We start from the raw sequence: 661 nt of genomic DNA on the forward strand, positions 1-661 counted from the left end.
CTTGCATCTCTTCCACTTACCTCTGTTCTGCACCAGGTTATCCTTCATCTTACAGATCTAGAGCCTGATTCTGAGTCAGATGCAAGTGTGGATGTTCACAGCAGCCAGCTTTACTACCTTATGCTAATGAGTATCCACTCATCTATACGAGTATCGTGAGGCTTCATTCATATGCATCACATCGGCCACTGTTCAGCCGGCCGCAGGTGTTAACATTAATATCAGCACTTAGGCCCACCCCATGCTGGGTGCAAATGCTCCATCTGATTGGCATTCCATTGTCTGTCTGTAGGCCTCAAACAAGCATGTATCTTATTACATATCACTATGGTAACCGCAATAATAAAATGCAAATACTTCCCTGTAGTGTGGCAATTGTCTGATATAGCAAGAAGGTTCCATGGGTCCAGGTCCGATCTCTCAGCTAAAGATTGCCTCTCAAAACCAGAGCTGTGTTGTTGCCCCATTATTTGAACTTAACCTAACATTCATGTGAATGAAAAGTCCATGGGAGAGGTACATCAATAATGACATTTAGGGCAGGATGTAATTACGCCCGAGTTTGGTGGCCGTGCGGGATGCCAGCCGAATTTGTATTTTTTTTAAAGGGGCAATCATTTATAAGGCAATACTATTCCTATTACAGGAGGTGGTTACCTGC

Source organism: Pseudophryne corroboree, chromosome 4 (assembly GCF_028390025.1).
Source record: "Pseudophryne corroboree isolate aPseCor3 chromosome 4, aPseCor3.hap2, whole genome shotgun sequence".
NCBI classification, from domain to species: Eukaryota; Metazoa; Chordata; class Amphibia; order Anura; family Myobatrachidae; genus Pseudophryne; species Pseudophryne corroboree.